A 22293-nucleotide genomic window follows, 5' to 3' on the forward strand; every position below is an offset into this window, starting at 1 on the left:
CAGTGTCACTGGCCCTCATATGTGGGATCCGAACCGGGGCCCTCTGGCATCCCAAGCGAGTTCTTAACCATCGCGCCACTCGGCCGGCCCCCTCACCTCCCTTTTTGATTCTAAGCTCTTCAGCTGTAAGTGGAGGTAGTAAGAGTAAATGAGATAATGAGTGGGCCTGACAATAAATATTAGCTGTCATCATCGCCATCATCACCATCATAACACCTGACCCTTTATTCTTCCTTTGTTTCTTTTTCAGTTGCAGTCACAGCATTTCACATCCAGCTGGGCTCACTGGATTTGGCCCCTGCCTGTAACCCTGGAAGAACCTGGGGTCAGAAGAAGGTGGGAGTCACAGAGCAGGGCAGGGAGAGGGCTTTGCAGGGTCTCAGGTCCTCAGGTCTTCAATGCTTCTTGCACTACACCTGTGTGAAGAAAACCCGTGGTCCACCAGAAAGTCAAAGAAACAGTAACCATAAAATGTCCAATTATCTTTTTGTCTAGAGAACAGGCCTCGCTGCTCTGGGTAGGAAGTTTTGATGAATCACAAAGGGAACAAAACCAGATCTTACATCCTCAGTTCCTTTCTTCTTCCCTGAGGGCATAACTTTGGGGATTTCCCCCAATAGCACTACAAGCTTAAGGCATTTCTGGCCTACCTTTGAAATTCCTCTTCAAGTCACCGCCCAGCAGCAGCTTAGATCTCCCAGATCTTACATATTATAAAAACTCATCTTTGGGTGGGCTGGTGGCTCAGTTGGTTAGAGTGCGTGCTCTGAGCAACAGGGTCGCCGGTCACCGGTTTGATTCCCACATGGGCCAGTGAGCTGCGCCCTCCACAACTATAATAGATTGAAGACAACAACTTGAGCTGAGCTGCTGGTGGGCGGCTCAGTTGGTTAGAGCGCGTGCTCTTTTTTTATTTATTTTTTTATTGTTAGTTTCAGGTGTACAGAACAATGCAATAGTTACCGTTTTCACCCTCACAAAGTAACAACCCCCCTAGAGCGCGTGCTCTTAACAACAAGGTTGCCTGTTCAACTCCTGCATGCTCCCTCCACAACTAAGACTGAAGGACAACTTGACTTCGAGCTAATGGGTCCTGAAAAAAACACATTGTCCCCCGAAAAAACACATTGTTCCCCAATAAAGTTAAAAAAATTCATCTTTGCAAACTCTCCTTAGTTCACCCATGTCCCTTTTGTGGGGGGAGGGATGATGAAGAGATCCTCTTAATTCAATTCCCCTCTTGTCTCTTACAGCATACATGTAAAAATCACAGACTTAGGTAAGAAACGATAGGAAAGCTCCTTCTCTGATGCCCTAGCCCCAATAATCCCACGCCCAAGAGGAACCCACATGATGGCTTGTTCCTGTGTATTCAGAGACACGGCAACATAAATAACTAATTAGTAGTTTTTGACTGAGAAGTTGTATGTGTACATGGCAAACAACCCAAAGGCCCAAATGACAAGTCAAAGTCCTTTTCCCCCACCACCCTCAACTGCCCAGAGATAACTGCCACCAACAATGTATATTCTTCCAGAAAAATCTTAAAGCATCTTCAAACACATGCATTAAGTTTTAAAATTGTTGAATAGGCAGTAAATTCACATGGTTCAAAAACAGAAGATGTAAAAGAAGTTATATGATGAAAAGGCTCTCTCTCCCATCCCACTGCGTCTGCATGGTTCACGTTTGCCACCCCACCCTCGGGTAAACAATTTTAGTTCCTTGTGCATCCTTTCAGATTTTTCGCCTAATATAAGTAAGGGTAAATGTTTGTTTTTTTTTGTTTTGTTTTGTTTTGTTTTAGCTGAGCCATCCTGCCACCTGTTGGCAGTTCAGCAGCTGCTCAGCTTGGGCCGGGACTTGAACCTCTATTGCTTAGAGCTCAAACTCTTGAGCGAGCTCTTAACTAACTGAGCCACTCAGCCGACCCTGTAAATGTGTGTTTTTATTCTACTCCCTTTTATGCAAAAGGTAGTTTTTTGTATTTTGTGTTTATTTCCCACATAGTACTGTGTACCTCTGAGAGTCCCTCATTTTTTACAGTTGCATAGTATTCCATTGTCTGGATTTCCATAATTTATTTAACAGGTCTTCTGTTGATGGACACTTGGATCGCATCTAATATTTTGACAAAAAATGTTGATGTGAATAACTTTGAACGTATACTATTTTGAATGTGTGCGCCAGTATCTGTAGGATGGAATTCCAGGATCGGGACTGCCTCCTGGAAGCATAAGGGAGCTTATGGCTTTGAGAGGCAGCCCCCTGGCCCACCCGAGGGACACACCCATTTATACTGTCCCCATCTTCCTAACACAGTGCACTATCTCCACACCTGTGGCGTCTTATTAATATCATGGGTGACAAATGGCATCTCAATGTAGTTTTATTTTGTGTTTCTTTTCTCGTTGAGTGAGATAGAGCATCTTTAATTATCTTTAAGATGCATCTGTATTTCTTTTTCTAGAAAATGTTTCATCGTGTCCTTTGTCTATTTTTTTTCTTTCGTTTTGTGGTTTCCTTACTAATTTCTACAAGCCCCTTATATGTTAGGGAGGTTGGCTCTTTGCCTGTGATAAAAGTTGTGAATGTTTTTTCCAGTCCGTCTTCTGACTTTGTTAGCATGTTATTTTTATTGACTTTTTTGCATGTAGAGCTTGTTTTTGGATTTTCTTGTCGTCGAGTTTTCAGTTCTGTCTTTTTTTGACATGTGGGTTTTGCGTCATAATTAGAAAGCCCTTCTCCGCTCCATGGGGATAAAGGGATTCTTTTATGGTTTGTCTTTTTTAATCAAGAATGGTTGTCGAGTTTGTCACTGGCCTTTGAGCATCTATGGAGTTGACGGTATGACTTCTCTTGTCAAATCTATGAATCTGATGAATTATATTAATGAATTTCCTGAATTATATTAATGAGTTTTCAAAAAAATCCTGAACCATCCTTTCATTCTAGGAGTGAGTTTCCTGAAATAAGTTGTATTATTCCATTAATGTGCTGCTAGATTCTGCTTATTAATGTTTTATTTCAAATTTTTCATGAATCTTCACACGTAAGATTGGGCTGTGGTTCCCCCACCCCTGTCTCCCTTTCTTCCTGCCTTCCTCCCGCCCTCTCTTCCTTCCTTGCTACAAACTTTGTCAGGTTTTGGTATCAACGTTATACACACTTCACTGAAAAGCATTTGGCCATGTTTTCTTGCGCTCTGCCTTAGTTTACATAAGGGAGGCCTTCCTTCCTTCTTCTGCGGGTCTGGGTGATCATTCTCATTCCGTAAACTGCCTGGCCCTTGATGTGTAGAAAGGCGAAGAAGCGTGGTCGCAGGAGGCTCTGGGACCAGGGGAGAGATGGCCGGAGAGGGTCTGAGCTGAGCTTGAGTTTCCAGGAGGTAGAATTTTGGCCAGTCTCATACCTGAGCTTTATTTCCTCAAATGGGTCCAGGCTGTCAAGTGCTCATGTACAGGGCGTTGTCTCCATCTCCAGTGTACTGTTGTCACCAGCCACCGGTTTGAGCTTTAACCGGATGCAAGAACTATAATGTCTGGCAACGGCTGGAATCTTACCGCCACCCTCAGCCTCATTTAGCTGACCCTTCTCAAAGTGGGAGGCCTGAGGCTGGTCTCTCCCTTATCCAGCTACCTGGATTCACCCTTCGCTATTTGCCGTCTGTTTATTTCCTTTGGTTTTGTGGGAAAGGGATCCACAGCCTTCTTTTCTGGTGCCTTCTGATGGCACCTCCTGCAGGTACCGGTGGGCTTTCTCTGGCTGCAGGAGCTCAAGGGATCCACGTAGGGCAAGTCAGAATCATCAGAGCAGAACACCCCGGAGCAGCCTCAACCGGTGGCTGCTGTGCTGTGCTGGGGGCTCCACCCCAGCTCCCTCGGCCGGGTCACGATGGAACCTGCTTGATAGCATCCCCTGTTGTCTCTCTCCCCTTCCCTGTCTCACTTCCACCTCCAAAAAAACCCGGTTTCTACTTAAATCTTTGAAGGAACCCAACCTAAGGCATGGGGTCCCAACCCTCTTTTCTGAGGCATGACAGCTGGTTAATAGTGGCTCCTGGGGCTACGCGTGGGCACCCGGCTGATCCCTGGCGTGGCCTCGGTCATGCTCTGGGCAGTCTCAGAGGTGGGTGAGTGACGAGGAAACGAGGCTGAGAGGTTCCATGATTTCCTCAAGCCTTACAGTTAATGCCACAGGGGTGGGAGCAAAACCTAGGCATCCTGACCCAGATCCCCGCTCTCAGCCCCACGCCATACTCCTTCAGGGTGTCTGCTGCGGCAGGGTCCCTTCTGTGCCTACGTCAATCAACTGCAGGGTCCCCAGGGATGGAGATTTAGAGACAGTGTGATCCTGAGAAGTGTCTTCACCTCTCGCCTTGCCTCAGAAGAGGAGAAGAGGCTCAGAGTGGTGAAGAGCTGGCCCGGGGTGGGAGTGACGGGGCAGGGGCCAGAATCCTGATGTCCCCTCTCTGTCCTCTCCACACTGTCTGCAGCCACATGAGGATGACTGTGCCATCACCGGGTTCGTTCCTGCCTGCCTGACTCACTCCCAGCTGTTAGTAGGCTCACTCTTGCGTTTGTTCTATAGTGTTTGGAGTTCCAGTGTCACTGCACACTGTAATAGGCTGAATGGTGGCTTCCCAAATAATATGTCCACATCCTAACATCCAGAGCCTGTGAATGTGACCTAATTTGGAAGAAGGGTCTTTGCAGACGTGATGATGTTAAGGCTCTAGAGATGAGAATGTCCCGGATTGCCCGGGGTCCTAAATCCAATGACAAGGGTCCTTATAAGAAACACACAGAAGAGAGGCCTGAGGACAACAAGAGAAGGTCATGTAGGACGAAGGCAGAGACTGGAATCATGCAGCCACAAGCCAAGGACACCCGGAGCCCCCAGAAACATGTGGAAAGATGGTCTCCCAGAGCCTTTGAAGGGAGCATGGCTCTGCTTGATTTGGGATTCTGGACTTCAGAGCTGTGAGAGAGTAAATGTCTGTGTGGTTAGCCACCCAGTTTGTGGTACTTTGTGACAGCAGCCCTAGGAAACAAATACACACAGTTATTTGTTCCACTTGGCCCTTGAAATTGTTTTCTAGCAATTTCCCTCCATCTACCAAGACTCCAATCACACAGCGGGACACAGTAGAAGACATGAACTGAATGGGGGCTAGGGAAGAACCGAGAGAAGGCACAGGTCTAAGAGTAGGGTGGGGGAGATGGGATGGGTATTCAAGGAAGGAGGACAGCATGTGCAAAGGTCCTGAGACTGGGGGAGGAGAGCTGGGAGAAGAGGATCTGAGCCCCGGAAGAATGTGTGGGGTTGGAGCAGGTGTGGTGCCCTGAGCACAGAGCCCACAAGCCTGACCCTGGCCCTGAGGCTGACGAACAGGTTCAAGCAAGGCAGAGATATGGTTATGTTCCCATTTTTGAAAGATCTTCTGGGCCACAGTGTGGGGCCAAGACTTGAACGAGACGGGGCTGAAAAGAGGAAAACCAGCAAGAGAAACCTCCCAAACCCCAAATGAGTAAGCAAAATCCCTCCAGATAAGCATTATAATGTACAACCCTTTCAAAGATCTTGATGGTGTGTAGAGTATGTCAGGATTTTGAAGCATCTGTTAGGTAACAGGGCAGCGTCCTGACCTCTGGCCCCCACAGAGCGAGCCTGTCTTGGTCACATGCTGGATTAACCATTAAACCTATTAACCATGAGTCAGTAGCCCTCCCTACATGCGCATCTTGTGCCTTGAACACTCTTGAGGCTCTGTGGTTGGGGAGGGTTTCCCTAGCTTGGTCCAAGAACGGCCCATGTGTGTCCTGGCCCTGAGCCAACCTCACAGGCTGCTTGCAGCGGAGAGGGACTGACAGCTGCCCAGGAGCCTTTACCTTGACCTTAAGCAAACCCATGAGAGCAAAGCACAGGGCAGCGGACCTGAATAGAGCTGAGTCACCCAGCCCCAAAGGTTCCTGGGTGCCTGCCATGTGTACTCGCTTCACGAACAGGTCTCAGTACTCACAGGGACCCTACGACAAACTCCGAAACCTGAGGAACAGGTGGACTACCACAGGACCTAGTCTGACCCAGACCCTTACCCCGGATCACAGCCAGCCTCCGAAGTTCTGAAGAGGGTCTCTCCTGCCCAAGTCCCCACGCTGATGGGTGCTGCGCAACCCAGACAACCCAACCCCAGCACTTTCCCTCGGGGCTGGCATGAAGCCCTGGCCAGTGAGATGGATGTCAGGCAGCAGGGACCTGTAGCCTGGCTGACCCACCAGTGAGACTCAGGCTTGTGTGGGCCTAAGGTTGGGCAGAGCTCCTCCCTTAGAGGCCACAGGGGCAGCTCTTTCCTGGTGGGGCTTCCATGGATCTCCACATCACCTACAGCATGGCACCAACGGGGTAGCAGGAAGCTGTGGCTTCCTTTCCCCTTACTACTCAAAGTGTTGGTCATGGACCAGCAGCAGCAGCAGCACCTGGGAGCTGGTAGAAATGCAACATCTCAGGCCCCGCCCAGATCTCCTGAGTCAGAAACGGCATTAACCAAAACTCTCTGAGTAATCTGTGTGCCAGGTCAAGTTCAAAGGCACTGGCCTAGACCATTCTCCTCCATAGCCACTACTGTTCCAATCCTTCCACCTCCTCGGTGGGGGTTTCCAAGAGGGGCTTTGTTGTTATTTACACCACTGCTTCCTCATCGAAATCTAAGCTCCTTACAAATGGGAAATTTGCCTCATCCAGCACCCAAGCCCTGCTTGTACACAAGAGGCCTCTGCTCAGCATTTGCTGAATAAAGGAAGTGGCAGTGTGTCAGAAAGCACGCGCACGGAGTGCCCCGCGTGTCAATTTTTATTCTCTGCCTCATCAGGCAATGGCACGAAGAGCCTGGGTGGCACGTGAGGGCCACGAGAGGCGCCGCCCCTGGATGCACATGCTAGAATTTGCTCTTTGTGCAGAGAGCCAGATGCCTGGGAACATATGTTCCCCATTGTCTCCCTTCCGTTCTCCCCGGCACACCCCTGCCCCTGGCAGCAGGTAGATTCCAAATGCTCCTCTTTGTGCGTCTCAACCCAGCTACAGATGGAACTCATGCAGCGACTTCTTCCCCAGCTAAGGAGCCTGCCTTTAAGGAACCTGCCCAGTGACATCACCCAGAGGATGCAGGAAGCCCGAGGCCCTGCTCCCCAGGGGTTTCTGAGCCTTGTTATCCGGTTTCCAGGGTCTGAAGATGGGTGTGGGGTTCAAGATGGCAGACAGAGCACACAGGTACCTCTCGTCCCTCACCAAATCCAGATGGATTGAGGAAGCTGAGAAAAGTAGGAAAGGCAGGTGCATAAGACACAAAGATCATGGGACAGACGGACAAGGAAACCCACAGACTGAGGGCCCCATAACCCACAGAGGAGGAGGAGAAGTCCAAAACAAGCTTTTGTAGAAGCGGCACAGCACCAGGTAGGAGGCTGTGGGGGATGGGAGGAGCAGGCCAAAGGCACCCCATAATTACTAGAAGGGATATCCACAGGTTAGTCAAGCCAGTCCCCCCCAACCTCCCACCCCTGCCAACCACCCCTTAACCACTGACTCCAACATTTTCCCAGGGGCCAAAGGCCCAAGTATGGCTAACAGGTGTTCTGAAGCCAGGTGCTACGGCCACGGAAAAGGGCAGCACCCCAGCATCGAAAGGGTCCCACACTGGAGTGGGGCCCTTTATTCAGAAGATAGGATCCACTCACTCTACCTGCCCATGGGCCTTGCCCGCTGGCCCCCACCTGACAATGGCCACGGCCAGGGCTCTTGCAATCAGAGACTTCAGACACTGCTAGGTGACAGGAATTCCCACTTGGCCTAAGGAAGGACGTTCCAGTAACCAACAGTTTTGTTCAGAACCTCCTCATCTACAGATATGAATGGACAACCGAGAAACAGCAACATTCTAAGGAATTCCAGCACACTCAAAGAATGACACCAAAGCCACAAACGGAAAAAACCAACTCAGGAGAGTGAAGCAATGCAGTAAGCAGAAGAAAAAGTTAAATCGATCATAGTTTATATTTGCAGAGAAATTTCAGAAGATATCTATTTTTAAAAAAAACAGGCTGCTGTGAAAAGGAAACATTCTTAGTGCTTTGGAAACCGCAAACATGACTGACAAATTCTGAAACTGTCAGTTAACTGGTGACCTGGAAGCTCACGACACGGGAATTTCCCAGAACACGGTGCACAAGGAGGAAGAGATGAAAAATGAGCGGTTATAAGACGCGGAAGTTAGACAGGGTTTTCAACATCTACCTAATAGATGTTAGAGAAAACATTAAACATAGAAGTTGAAATAATAGAAAAAATTAGGGAAGAAAATATCTCTAAGCTGAATTGTTTAGACTACAAAGTCCTAGTAATTGCTGAGCAGGAATAATGAAAAAAAAAATGACATGCACTTGATGAAATGTCTGAACAACAATAATAGAGATGGGTTTATACAGTAATTCCTACCGTCACTTTTGCACTGTATCGGTGACCTTGGTCTTCATTCATCCATTCACTCATGATTTCAATTGCAAACCTTTACTGAGGCCCTATGGCAATTACTATGGATGTAAAGGTGAATAAAACAGGCGTTGACCCTGACCTCACAAAGCTTAGTTTAGGGGGAACAGACAAGAAGACAGGCAACTGCATGTAAGAACATGGGGACTCCGGAGCCCAGGCTGCCCAACTTGAATCCAGCTCTATCTCTTCCCCGCTCAGTGACCTTGGGCAAGTGACTTAATCTCTCTGTGCTTCACTTTACTGCTCTGTTAAATGGAAATGATAACGGCACTTCCAGTCTCATCGGTTGTTTTGTGGCTATAAGTAAAGCACTTACGACAGTGACTTGCACATAGTGAAAGTGGGCATTATATAAGTATTTGATAGAGACATAAAGGCAGTGGTACGTGCTAAAAATCAGGGATATGAGAGCATAAAGGAGGTGCCTGACCCTCCTTGTGGAATCCAGGGTCCTGAAGGTGAGTGGGGATTGCCTAGCCAGGCCTGAGTACGGCCTTGCTGTGACAAAGTTTCAGATCTGGGGTCACTTGAACGGGTTCCGACGCCTCCTTCGTGGGATGGGGGTCTCTGTTGTCCAGCCAGCTCATGTAAGGACATCAGGTCTGCTGCTTGAGGTCCTGGGCTTGTCACACCCTGTCTGGGTGATGCTGACGAGGAATGCAGTGTCACCAGTGCCTGAAGGAAGCAACCCTGGCACTCTAGATGTTTCACATTTTATTAGGTAGTTTTGCTCATCCACAACCTGATTTCTTTTCAGCATATCATACTTCCTCAGCCCCGGAGGCCAGGCCATAGGCTGGGCCAATCTGTGGACAGGGAGGGGCCTGTCAATGAAGGGAGTGGGGTGGGGGCTGTTACATTCTCCTGGGAGCTGGCAAGGGAGGTGGCCTGTGAGGTGGGCTGCCTTAGGACTCTCAGAGGAAACATGAACAGAGGCAGGGCACCCAGGACACAGGCAGCCAGAAGGGGATTCTGCCCAAGTTCTCTTCTCAGGGATGGAGGGCGTGGGAGGCACTACCTCTGGGCAGGGTCTCCAGGGTGGGGAGGCTTGAATCTGAATCTCCGTGAGGCCCCCAGGAGGAGGACAGGAACCAGGTTGACTTGATGAGTCTCTTTCCTTGAAGAGTTCTGCTTCCTGCTTCTGGAACAATGAACACAAAAGCAAAATGTGCCCCCCGAAGGGCTGGGCCTATGGTCAGGGGGCCTGCAGCCCAGGCTTTGACGCTTTCTCTGAGCTAGTACAGGGACAGGTGGGTCCTATCATGCATGGGATGACCTGAGGCCACCCTATCACTTTCCCTATGGTGGCCTTGGGTCCCCGACTACAGCCACCCTCCTGCAGCTCACAATGCTGGGCAGACCACACCCTGGAGCCTGGGGGACAGCTAGATCCACAGAGCTTGTTAGGAGACAGGACGGGACATCCCAGCCCAGGGGCCTCTAGTACCTCTGGGCTTTCTCTGTGGCCACCAGGGAGCTCCCTCTCTGGTGATTTGTCACCAGGACCTCACCCCTATTTTCCCCCTAGGGTCCCACTCATCATCCTCCATGTCCTGGGTGCTGTCTGGTAGCAGAAGACCCTTAGTTCCAAGGAGCAGGAGTAAAGGCCCCAGGCTGCCCATGCCGGGAAGGACACCGTACATGACGTGAAGGAGGGAGGTAAAGTGCCTCCTCTGGTCTTCGGGGCCCAGATCAGGCTGCTCTCCAGGCAAGCGGATACCTGGTCCACTGACCCACTGTCCAGAGTTGGGACATTCTCCAACGCGCCCCCATCCTGGAGGGAAGTCTGGCGGTGTCTGTTCCACGTTTCAGTAACCAGTACTCCCCCAACTCTGTCCTAGAAGGACAATGACTGCCACTGTCAATACTATCAGCTTTCCCTGACCAGGGGACACCAGCCAATGAAGCAGTCTGTAGTCTAAAGAGAGGATTTCCACCCCTCGTCTCCCACATCCCCCCAAAGCCAGGGCCCCTTTTGACGCCGTAGCCTTCTGTACCTCTGTGGTAAAGGATGATGCAACCCCAAGAGGCTCCAAGGCAGCCAGGCATGGAATGGCCTACGTTTCTACAGAGCACCCTCTGCCCGGGAACACACTTTAAAAAGGCTACACGGGAACAAAACTGCAGTGCCAACACTGCACCTCAGAGCACAAGGGCTAGGAAACTGGGGGCCTGGTGGGAGTTGACAGCACAGGTTCTGGAGTCAGCCAGCCTGGGTCCAAATGCTGTCTCTGACCTCCGGGCAGTTAGCTAACCTCACTGGGCCTCAGTTTCCTCATCTGTAAAGTCAGACAATAGTAGTCATCTCATAGTTTGTGAGGATGAAATGAGATAATATTAGCATGGCATTTAGAACAGTGCATGGCCACACAGAAAGTGCCATGTACATATTTAATAAATACTTGTTCTAGGTTTCAAAACCCTCTAGGCCCAGGTTCAAGGCACCAGAAAAGCCCAGGAAAAAAACACAATATAAAATGATGAGTTCCAGTGATCGTCTTGCCTCAGAGCAGCGTTTTCCAAACTTCCATCATTTCTATGTCTTCCTGACTTCTGTCACATCTTCAGGTCACTGTATTATTATTTAATGCATGCTTTTCTCTCAGTCAACTGCTTCTAAATAGCTTACCTTATGTGGAATGTTTGTCAACCACCATAACTGGACAACCAGCATCTCTTGTCACAAATAGAAGGAAACTGTAAAAACGCATCCTGTGGAAACAAAACAAAATTATGATGTTCTGTCGAGATCCCTTTGCCTGCTGAGGGCTCTAAGCTGACAGGCCCATCGATAGGCCAACGGATAAAGATGTGGTACATTTATACAACGGAGTATTACTCAGCAATGAAAAAGAATGAAATCTTGTCATTTGTGACAACATGGAGGGACTTAGAGGCCATTATACAAAGTGAAATAAGTTAGACAGAGAAAGACAAATACCATACGATTTCACTTTTATGTGGGATATAAAAAACAAAGTAAACGAACAAACAAAACAGAAAATAACTCATAGATACAGAGAACAAATTGATGGTTGCCAGTGGGAGGGGGGCTGGGGGATTGGGTGAAAAAGGTCAAAGGGATTAAGAAGTACAAATTCCCAATTGTAAAAACAGTCACAGGGATGTAAAGTACAGCATAGGGAATACAGTCAATAATATTGTGATAACCATGTATGGTGTCAGGTGGACACTAGACTAGTCAGGGGGATCACTTCGTAAGGTATATAAATGTCTAATCACTACGTTGTATGCCTCAAACTAATGTTGTATGTCAACTGTAATTGAAAACAAGGAATCAGGTATTAGCAAGGATTATGAAGACTCTTCCATCAGCCAATTGGGGGTTGAATGAACTGACTAGGGAACAAACTTCTTACTCTGTGAAGGCACATATCTAACCCCCCCTGGGAAACACCCTAGAGTGATCTCTGCCCCATCGGGCAGTGCACCCCCATCTTGGTGAGCTCAGCCTGGCAGTAGAGTGAGGGTTTATTGAGTGCTCACTGCGGGCCAGGCCGTGGGAAACGCTTTTACAGGCGCCATCACTAGATGTGACCAAGAGCCGCTGAGGCCGGGAGGGGAGGAGGAGCTGCAAGTCAGGGGCTGGGTGTGTCCAACTTGGGGCCCCCTGGAGGCTGCAGGAGCTGCCTTTGGGCAGGGGGAGTACATGCGCTCCACAGGATCTGGTAAAACACAGCTGACCCCTGCCGTAACCCACTGGGCACCGCAGGACACGAAGTCACAACGGGTATGGCTCTGCCCTGCTCTCCTCCTCCTGTCGCCTAGTGGCCACGGCCAGCGTAGGGCAGACCCACGGGCTCCCAGTCTCCCTTGAGCTCTCCGGGAACATCTCGCTGCTCCCAGCACACATCACCTTGGCGCTACCCCTTGGCATCACAAGCTGTTGTCCTTCCCCACCAAGCAGGATCAACAGATGTGAACCACTATCGGTGCCAGTTCGAAGAGGAGGGAGGGACTGCGCCCCAAAGCAGCAGCAGCTTCCCAAGCGATGGCGCCCCGCCTGCCCTGCGCACTCACCTGGGCGCCCAGGTGGCGTCCAGCACTCTGGCTCCTCCCAGGTCCAGCGCCCGAGGCCGCTTTACCTGCGTGTGCACTGTGCGGAGCCGCGCCAGAAGCAGGGCACGTTGCTCCCCACGCCTCCAGGGTCCGGGCGGCGGGAGGACGTGGGGGTGCGCAAACCTGTGGCCCTGCAGAGGCGGAGGGGGGGCCCAGAACCGGGAATCGGGCCGCAGATGGTGACAACCTCAGGGCGCCCCAGGACCTCGTACCCGCACAGGACGGGAGAAGCAGGCACAAGGCAAGCCCAGGGCACTGCCGGTCTTGAGAGGCTGAATTACAAACTGACCAGGGCCAGACCACATATTAAGATAGAACTCTTGCGCAAGTACAGCAAACCAGCCAGGCAGCCAAGCCACAAGCTCAGCAGCAGTACACACCCAAAAGGCCAGGACATAATCAGTAATTGTCAGCTTCCCTCATTTTTGTCTCTGCTCCCAATTTAGGACCAACCAGAGAAAGCCAAATCCGCTCCCCTGACGGGTTACATAGGACTCCCCCCCAATCTGTTAGCCGGCCTCCAACCAGGGCGCACCTAACGCCTCCCTCTTTCTCCCCTAGGAAGCACCTGGGGTGGGGCCGGAAGCAGGCCCTAGGCCTGGATGGTGGCCCTGGGGTCCCCTCACGGTCCTCTTCCATGGGAGCAAGCAGAGAACTAGGGATGAACTCTATGCTCATTCAACAGACATTTCCTGAGTGCCTGAGCAAGGAAAACATTCAAATACAGGATGAAGGGCAGAGCGCGTGACACAGCCAAAGGGGACGGAGCAGGTGGGCGGGGAATTCCTCTAACCCGTGTGGTGGGAAAGCCTCTCTGAAGGGTGGCTGTGGCTTTCTTCCTCTTCCATGAGGGCGACTGGGGAGAACTAGGGCCTTTTCCCCTCTGAGGCAGCCTTCTCTTGCCTCTCCCAGTGCTGGCAGGCATGTCTGCCGCTGTCCAGCACTGCGTGTGTGCACATTGCCACCGAACCCCCATCAGCCACGCACTTTGTTCCTGAGGCACGGGAAGGACAGACAGGCAGCGGGCATCAACCCACAGAGACAAGGAGAACACGTGATGCAGCAGCCCCCTCAGGGACTGGGTGTATTTGGGGACCCCCAAGGTTGGTTCATGAGACAGCAAAATACCGACCCAGACGTGTGTTTACCGACTTACTGACACAAGTAAAGGAATATGGCTCAGCTTTGGAAAGAAAGAACTGGGTGGAATCTTACTTTGTCACTGTGTGACATGAGGCCAATTATTTAACCTCTTTAAGCCTCACTTTCAGCACCCAGGAACTGAGATGCAAAAAGTGGCCCTCTCTCAGGGCTGTGGTGAGGTTTCCATGAAATAATATATGTGCTGCCTGGAGCACAGAGCCTGCACAGGAAATCCCCCAGTGACTGACAGCAAAAACTATTGGGTCTGTGTTAATTTGACATCCAGCAAACCCAGGGGCTGAAGGGGTGAGCAGTGTTTGTTCCCAACAAGGAAACAATCTGGGGAACTTAACGTGGCTCCCTGAAGACCTGGAGTTGGGTGGGCTCTCTGGATCCCAGCCTGGAGCCTTTTCCAGCTCACCTCTCCGCCTGTCCAGGGGTCTTCCCTCTTTTGGGTAGCAGCCCCCCAAGGAAGGCTCTGATTCTGCCTCTCCCACCTGCAGCCTGCCTTCCACGGGTTTGTCTATGCATGTATACATATTCTTTTTTCCTTTCTCTTTACACAAATTATAGCCCCTGGCCATTTCCACTACCAACATTTCTTGGAACTCATTCCATATCAGTATACATAGAGCTTCCTGAATCTTCTTTAAGCCTGAGTAGTACCTCACTGTATGGACCTATGTAACTATTTCCCATAGGTGAGTATATTTATAGGTAAATTCCCAGAGGATGAGTGGCCAGCTTGGAGGGGGGTGGGTGTGGTAATTCTGAAGCTGTCGCTGTCGCAGTAGACTGTCTGACTTCCTCATCTTCATCAACACAGTATGTTTGACACTTGTGGATCTTGGTGGGCCCAGCGGGAAAACTGGTTAACACGCAGCTCCCTTGTGATGAGGGAGCACCTTTCGCATGCGTAACAGCCATCTGTAGTTCCTTTCTGTGAATCTCTTCTGCCCATCTTTTCTCCCAGTGAGGCTGTTGGTCCTTTTCTTGTTGATTTGTAAATGCTCTCTACATTCTAGGAAAATCAGCCCTTGTCTGTGGTGTGAGTTACAGATACCCTCCCCAGATTGTCACGCAGAATAGCACTCCTAACCTCTTTGCTGAAAACCATACCCTATGCTCTCTCTCTCTCTTAAAAAATTCCCATGGCATCTAGCACAGATCTTTGCACACAGTAGATGATCAATAAATGCTAATGGATTAGTTAATGGTGTAAAAACTTCTTTTATTCACCATTATCTTCATTCAACAAAGATTTCAAAGCATTATCCCTACCATTTCATATTTATTTAGTTATACATATTTATACTCCTATTTCAATACATTAAAGATAACATAAGACATGAAAAGAAATGGAAACTTAAAAGAATAAGCTAAAAATAAATATTGGGTTGTCGGAAAAGTCATGACTTATTTTTTTCTATGTTTTTCGTTGCAAAAATGTGTCATGACTTTTCCGACAACCCAATACAAATGGGAGTTCTGACACTTCTATCCACACCCCAACAGATTGTCTTGCCCCTCCCCAAGAGGCATACCATTCCTTGTTGGAAATTTCTGGATCAAACACAATCATATGGACAGATCCCGTTTACTCAGAACTTCAACTTAACCATGATGCGAATTGGTGTGGCCTCGGGGGTTTGTTGTGAAATGTTTGGCTTCTCTCCCCCAGTCTAACACCAGGCATCTCTGAGCTGTCATGGAAACCCGGACCATACCTGCCAAGAGTACAGGAAGAGGGGGGAAATGCTGAGGTGCAGGAGGTACCAGTATGGGGTGCAATACCCCCAGGACCCCCAGCAGTATGAGGCCCACTGATAGTGACAGGTGATATTGGCTACCACCATGGTCCAGGCCCACTTTGCAATCCACTCCACAATGCAAGGAAGTCTGCAGGGGAGGGCTGCATTAGTGACAGGTGGGCTGCATTTTAGTGACAGGTGGGCTGCATTAGGGATAGGTAGGCTGCATTAGTGACAGGTGGGCAGAGGAAAGGATGCACAGCCTCAATGTCAGGCCCCAGGGTGTACCACCTGTAGAGTTACAGAGACCAGAGCTCATTGTGACACTAGCACAGCCACTGACAATGGGCCCATTGCCAAATTCAGGAACTCTGCACCAATGCCTGAGATGGTGAGATGTCAGTAGCTTCTAGGCACAATGATGATGGCCTGAAATCTCCCCAGGCCCCCCATTGGGTAAAGAAGTCAGCAAAGACCCTGCCCCCCCCAACCCAGCTGGACCTCTGGCCGTGAGCCAAGAGGAGTAAAATGCTCCGTGCAGGTGTACCAGTTTCTTGTTGCTGCTGTGACAATGATACCAACATGGTGGCTTAAAACAACCCATATTTCTTCCTGACAGTCTGGAGTCCGGAAGTCCAGGGTCTCCCTGGGCTGAAATCAAAGTGATGGCAGGGATTTGCTCCCTCCAGAGGCTCTGGGGAGAATCTGTCTCCTCACCTTTTCCAGCTTCTAGAACTGTGCTCCTGCACTCAGAAACGTAGCATCTTGCTTTGGTGCTTGCATTGCTGCCTTCTTTCATCAAATCTCCCTCAGCTTCTCTCTTATAAGGACACTTGTGATCACATTTAGGACCCACCTGGGTAATCCAGGATAATCTCCCCTTAATCTCAAGAACCTTAACTTAATCACATCTGCTAAGTCTCTTTTGCCATATAAGTTAAATTTGCAGGTTCCCTGGATTAAGGCCTGGGTAGCTTCGGGGACCATCATTCTGCTGACCACAGAGGGCAACACCAAGCAACAAGAGGCTCCGACGACCAGGAGGACCAGGGGGCCTGTGTTTTTTACAGAGACCACAAGGCACAGGGGCTGGGACCTTCGGGGACCCCAGGTCTCTGCAGTAGCTGGATGGCTGCTTTGGGGAGCACCTCCAAGTTGGGGGCAGGGAGAGGAAGGTGGGAACCTGGCTCCAGGGCTCACATCGCCCCCTGGCGGGCACCTTCTGCCATGCCTGGTGCCCTATTTATCCTGGGCATGGCTCGGCAGGTGGCTGCTGAGTCATCCTCCTTCAAGCCTCCTTCTGGTCGGAATCCAAGGATTTTTCTAGCGTTCTTGAGGGCAGCTTTTGAGCAGAGAAAAGACTTTTCGGAAACACTTTGGTTTTTAAGCCCCAATTCTTCCTTGAGCTTTTAAACGTAATTTACAAATCTTTTTCTAGGAATAGATCCAGACAATTTTAACAATCATTTTTAAGGCGAACTTTGATTAATCTTTGTACCATTTACCTACTTAGTTAATTAAACTCCTTTAAACATTTTAAGCTGCAATCAAAGTTTATTATATTCCTTTTTCTAAGTTTTTCAATTATCCTACTAACAAATTTTCCTAAGTCCCAAAGTGATCCTTATCAATCAGAAACACGGAACTTACAATTATGGTGATTTTTAAATATTCAAAAACTGTTTACCAACTTAGTAAGATTTCAACTCACAATCACGGGTCAAAATCAATGACTCAAGCAGATTTAAAATTAGAATCACAAGTCTGATGTTAACACTCAAAAATGCCCAATTCTCTCAAACTTTGTAAGTTCCTAAAATGCCAAAGATACAAAGTGGATTTCCGAGCTTAACACAAAAAGATAAATGCTCTAGCTTGATCTGCTGCATCATCACGCTACTCAGTTCTAAATTCCTGTGGGTTAAAACTGCTTCCCAGGGCCGGCCGAGTGGCGCGATGGTTAAGAACTCGCTTGGGACGCCAGAGGGCCCCGGTTCGGATCCCACATATGAGGGCCAGTGACACTGCCCTCCACAGCTAAGATGCTGAACAACAGCTCAACCTGGAGCTGGGCTGCTATGAGTCGCTGGCGATGGCGTAGGCTGCAGCCCCTGTGGCAGTGGGTTGCCATGGGCTACCGTGTGTAGCCAGCAGCCAGCGTGAGCAGCCAGCAGCCAGCGTGAGCAGCCAGCAGCCGCAGAGAGCGGCCGTCCAGAAGCCGGCGACTGATCTGCCTCGCCCGGGAAGAGCGTAATGATGGTGCCAACTTGGGCCAGTGAAGCAACATCCTCCACAACTAGATTGAAGAACAAAACGACAGCAACTAGTCTGTTCCCCTTCCCCCAATTCCCCAGCACTGTTCCCATCCCCCCAATTCCCCAATAAAAAAAAAATCTTAAAAAAAAACAAAAAAAAACTGCTTCCCAAATAGATTGGGGTTTTCTTCTCAGTTGGATGAGGGGTCTTAACGTTTTGTTTCAACCCTAAACTGGAGTACAGTGAGTCAATTCTGACATGAACTTTCTTTCCATCTTGTGAATAGTCCACAGTATATCTCCATTCCACTGAGGGAGGATTTGGGGTTGTTCTAGTTTGGGGCTCTCTTGAGTAAAGCAGCTCTGGGCGCTCACATAATGTCTCAGTGGGCATGTAATTCATTTCTGTTGGGCATACACCGAGGGTGACCTGCAGGCCAAGGGGGTGAGCATCTGTGTAATGTTCCTAGACATCACCAAACACTTTTCCAAAGTTGCACCGCCAATCTCCCCATTCTTGAAAAAGCAAGCCCCGAGCAGCAAAGCCTCAGCTTCCCAGCCTCAGTTTCCCCTCCATCTGCCTTGCATCGGTGCCTTTCCACGGCTCACAGATCTCTCAGTGTGTTGTGTTTCAGAGTTTGGAACTGCCCCTCAGATTCCTGCCACATCCACAGGCTCTGAGCGGTGTGTGCCAGGCAGTGTGCTGACTCGGAGGGCGCAATTGAGCAAAGTGCGATCCTCACCAGGAGCTCACAGGGGTGAGGCAGACAAGCAGTCGCCCATGAGGGACATACTACGGTCAGCGCCAGGACTGACGTGCATGCCGAGGGCCATGGATGTCCACAGGGGCACCAGGCCCACGCTGGTGTATCAGAGAGGGTGGTATAGACTTGTGCAGTGTCCCCAAGCATCCAGCATCCTTTCCCCTTGTGCTAGCAGCCCTTTGGGGATATCCCTCCCCCACTTATGTGGACCAGCCTGAATCAGTTTCTGTTGCATCTACAGGATCCCGGCTGATCCCAAAATCTTCCCAGGAAAGGTGACAGCCAAGCTGGGCCCTGAAGGATGAATAGGAGTTGGCAAATGTGGGATGGAGGAAGGGCATCAGGCAGAAAGAACCACACCTGCAAAGGTGAAGAGGCAGGAAGTGACCTGGAACAACGGGGGAAATCTAATTCTCTCCACATTCTGGGAGATGAAATGAAAATTGGTACCAGGTCCTGAAGGGTCAGCCTAAGGAGCCAGGATGTGGGGTTTCATCCCAACAGGTAACCCAGAGCTGTTGCAGGATTTTAAGCAAAGTGACTTGCTCACTGTGGCCACAATGTTTGGGCCAGATGGACCAGGAGACCAGCTGAGAGGCAGCTGGGATGGACTGAGGCCAAACAGAGCAGCAGGGAGGGGACAGGCCTGACACCAAGCGTACTGAAGACTTCCACATCGGGGAATTTGGGATAATTTATTAGAGCAATAGTAGAAAACTAGCACACCAGAGTAACAGAAGCAGCCAGTCTCCACCAATGGTTGAAGACAGTCCTTCCTCCCACCCCTTCTGTCCCACCCAGTTGGGCTCTACATGGCAATAGCAGTGCCCTCTACTTTCTCCCTGTGAGGTTACATAGGGGGCATGGCTTAAATAGATCATCCAGTCCTGCTGGGCAGGGTTGGACATGTCTGAGGACTGAACAATAAGCTCAGTGTGGGAACATTTAGCCACATTGAGAGGCTATGCGTTAAGCTTGTGTCTGTTTGTTTCCCTGTATAGCTGCCCCAACAGTATTCTCTCAGGAAACTATTATGCCACAGTAAGTCAATCCAGACGCTGGTTTATGTGGGAATTTTATACCCAGCCCAAGGCAATGTGGTTATTCTAAACCACTTAGGACAGTCCAGTTACCCACTTTCCCAGTTCCCTTGCAGTTAGGGGAAGCGGAATGTGACTCAGTGCTGGCCAATGAGACAGCAGAAGTCTGCTGGGGGCTTCTGGGCAAACTTGTGCTTCCTGATGAAAAGGGACAGGTGCTATGGCACCCCTCTCCCACTCCATTCTCTTTGTTCTGAAAGCAGAGATGAAACCTAGTGCTGTGGTGGCCATCTCGTGACCAGGAAGCGACAGATATGGTTAAGATGACGGATGCAAAGAGAGACGAGCCTGGTCCCTGATAGCAGTGTTAGGAAACCAAACCAGTGCCAGAAAGCCTCCGTTCTGGACTTACAGTTACATACGAAAGAGAAAACCCTGTCTGTCTAAGGCATAGCTGGTGGTGTTTTCTACTTGCAGTCAAACACTTGTACTGATGTTGTACATGGATCAACAGCAGGTCAATGGAACAGAACAGTGTATCAGAAATAGTGGGTACATCATATTCAGTGGGCAAGAGTACAAGTGTCTTTAGAAATAGGATCAGGACAACTGGCTAGCAATATAGGGGAGGAAAGTTGGATTCATACCTCACCCCACACACGAAAATAAATCGCACATGTGTTAAAGAAGAGAAAAATATAAACCACAAAAATCTAGAAGAAAACAAAAGTAAATTTTGATAAATGGGAAGCAATAAATAAAGATAAAGCACAGATTAAGCAGACTATTTGGTAGTTGAAAGGGCACAGTGGGCATGTGCCTCCCCTCCCCCCATCACAGTGGTTTTTCATTCCATGTCAGTATGGCCCTACCCCCTACCAGAATGAACACTCACACACCTCAGACCATGAAAATATATGAAGCAGAAGCTGACAAAGGGAGAAACAGAAAGTTCTTCAATAGTAGTTGGAGACTTTAATACTCCACTCTCAATCATGGATAGACAACCAGACAGAAGATAAGAAAGCAAATAGAGAACATACACAACACCAGAAACCCACTAGATCTAATAGACACACACTGAACACTCTACCTGACACCGACAGCATAAAGATTCTTCTCAAGTGCACGTGGGATGTTTTCCAGGATAGACCATGCATTAGGTCACAGATTAAGTCTCAGTAGATGTAAAAAGACAGATCCTTAAAATATCTTCTCTCACCACAATGGGACAAAGTGGAAACAATAACAGAAGTGAAACTGGAAAATTCACAAAATTTGTGGAATTTAAGCAATGCATGTTTAAGAAATCAATGTATCAAAGAAGAAATCACAAGGTAAACAGGTTCTGAAGCCAATTTCAATGTGTGTGTGTGTGGGGGGGAATTTCTTCCACACCACCCAGCAATTCTCCTACATCAGTGGAGTGTCTTATCATTCCACTCAATTCGGACACCATCTGCCTGGAGAGAACCTCAGATCCCACAGATTAAGGGCTCAGTCCCACAAGACTGCCACACCCTCAGACACCAGTCACAGGTCCAGGTTGTCAACTACTGGATTCAGCCTATTTTCTTCCCGGTGCCTGAAGGAGCGAAAAAAGTGGACACTTGAGTACTGATGACTGGCTTGTATGGTGGGGGAGAGACAATGTAGAGCTGAAGTGTGAGACCCAGGGAAATTGAGTCCTTTACTTTTATTTTTTTATTAAAAAAATGTCCAAAGTGCCCAGAGAGTGTGCTGAAAGCAATGCTGACTCAGAGCCACTGTCCAAGTTCCAGGTCAGGTACAGGTCGGGGGTTAGGAGGCAAACACCCAAGAGGTTCCCTGAAGACATGATGCATCAGAGGAAGAATGTTTAAAAATAGAATACCAGCTTGAGGTCAGGAAGTGAGGAGCTGAAGATGTCTGGTTAGTTGAATCAAACCATTTTAGACACTCCCGCATAAAAAGTTTTCCCTACATAGAGATCCCTTTGAGTTTATAAACTTCTCTTAGAAAATGTAAAGGATCTTTGAGGGTTCATTCTTGGAGCCATTTCCTACTTAAATTCCTCTCAAAAGCCTGTTTAAATGCAGAGACCCACTACCTCAATGACTGAGATAGAGGAAAGGTGCCCTCCTAAGCAGGGACACGTCATACAACTGAAACATTAAGGAATCAAACTGTGGGAAATGAGCCGCCCTGGGGGGTTCGGTGTTCTCAGGATGCAGGGGCAGGAAATGGGGAGCAAAGCCTCAGAAGGTGGGAGGAAAATATTTGGACGTGTTGGTGGGAGAACGGCCCTGGTCACCCACTTTGCACTCCTGTCAGTCACAGTGATGCACACGGAAAACATGTGCCGAAAACATTGCAACTCAGGTTGTCCCAGTGGGTTTCTCTTTCTTCCTCCAGCTAGCTCTTCAAACAGAGCTAGAGTGATTTTCAATCTTAATAATCACAAACTCAAAAAATATGGGTCCCATAGCCCATGTTATTTGAATGCCCACGAGTTTATTATAGAGCCATCTTTTAGGTCATATCAACCAATTCCAGTGATCTCACCACTAAGTAACTCAGTGGGAGGCTGAGCCCCACAGACCTCCCAAGTAGGCATATTAACATCATCCACAAAGACACCCAAGAACGAAAGGAGAAGAGATGTTAGAAAACGTTAACATCTGTACGCAGCGCCCTGTTGTCTGAACAATGTTCAGGCAATGACTAGATT

At 49.1% G+C, this 22293-nt stretch overlaps 1 long non-coding RNA gene across 1 annotated transcript in view; it reads right to left on the reverse strand.

Moving 5' to 3' along the window:
• Positions 1–9264: 9264 nt before the first annotated feature.
• The window catches only part of LOC109384268 (uncharacterized), an 85650-nt gene continuing 72621 nt past the window's right edge, over positions 9265–22293 (reverse strand). The window contains exons 5-6 of the long non-coding RNA XR_002124373.1: positions 11180–11262; positions 9265–10387 (exon numbers count right to left, since the gene is read on the reverse strand). This is a non-coding gene — a long non-coding RNA (uncharacterized LOC109384268). The remainder of the gene's footprint in view (positions 10388–11179; positions 11263–22293) is intronic.

The sequence above is a fragment of the Hipposideros armiger genome, unplaced genomic scaffold (assembly GCF_001890085.2).
Source record: "Hipposideros armiger isolate ML-2016 unplaced genomic scaffold, ASM189008v1 scaffold_93, whole genome shotgun sequence".
Classification (NCBI taxonomy): domain Eukaryota; kingdom Metazoa; phylum Chordata; class Mammalia; order Chiroptera; family Hipposideridae; genus Hipposideros; species Hipposideros armiger.